Source organism: Myotis brandtii, unplaced genomic scaffold (assembly GCF_000412655.1).
Source record: "Myotis brandtii unplaced genomic scaffold, ASM41265v1 scaffold1112, whole genome shotgun sequence".
Taxonomy (NCBI): Eukaryota; Metazoa; Chordata; class Mammalia; order Chiroptera; family Vespertilionidae; genus Myotis; species Myotis brandtii.
In genome coordinates this window covers 687,563-688,425 of record NW_005353800.1, presented here as the reverse complement: position 1 = coordinate 688,425, position 863 = coordinate 687,563, and the positions used below count along the sequence as shown (strand labels likewise).

The 863-nt window shown below is 56.0% G+C and overlaps 1 protein-coding gene across 2 annotated transcripts in view; it reads left to right on the top strand.

The window, feature by feature from the left end:
• Positions 1-863, top strand: part of LOC102240776 (HRAS-like suppressor 3) — a 22,078-nt gene that overhangs the window by 14,530 nt on the left and 6,685 nt on the right. For both annotated transcript variants that reach the window (XM_014545240.1, XM_005857517.2), the window contains exon 2: positions 503-611. The gene's annotated coding sequence lies outside the window, so the exon portion shown is untranslated. The remainder of the gene's footprint in view (positions 1-502; positions 612-863) is intronic.

The window sequence follows — 863 nt, the reverse complement described above, 5'->3', positions numbered from 1 at the left end:
TCTTCTCATCTGTCAAATGGGGTAATGATAGTTTGTAGTCAAAGGAGTGATGGATATGAAATGTGGGCATGTTGAGCACCGTGTCTGGCTGTGCAGGTCGGGGCTCTATCACTCAGAATCACTCAGGCCGGCGGAAGGTGGGGGTCCTTCATGGGGCATTTGAGACTTCCTGGGAGTCATATACTCACTCACTGACACCAACATGCTCTGGCATAAGATGTGCTCATGCCCATGTCTGCATACCTCTGGGCCACACCCCTGTTCTGCACACCTGCCCACACCTCCCCTCCGGACACCCTGTCCATCTCTTCTTTGTCCCCCTCTTCCAGCTCAGCAGCCCCAGTAAAGGAGGGGCTTTGCTTCTGTGAGAGGAGAGCACCCTCTTACATTTCCTGCAGGTGATAATCAGAGGGAGCTTGCAAGCTGGGCTGGGGCTCCTTACAGGTCAGGTTCTAGAATGTTCCCTGTGAGGACTAACCTCAGCCTGTCTCTGATTTTTCAGTCACAGGCCGAACCAAAACCTGAGACCTGATTTGAGATTTTCCGCCCTGGCTACACGCACTGGGCCCTCTACGTGGGGGACGGCTACGTGGTGCACCTGGCTCCTCCAAGTAAGGCTGGTTCTCCGCTGAAGCTCAGGGCAGAGGTGGGAGTGTTAGTGGCTGCACACCCGTGCGCTGTTCTCACCCAGTGCCTGGATGGTGGGCTCTCCCTGGCCATTGGCTGCATGATGTTCCCTGGTAGGTCTGCAGCCGTTCCTCTTCCTCAGCAGCGAGTTCGTGGAGGACGGACTGTTGGCCTTTGTTCCAGGTGATACGGGGTTCACTTCCAGCCAACCCACTGTCCCAGGGAAGCACCCCTTT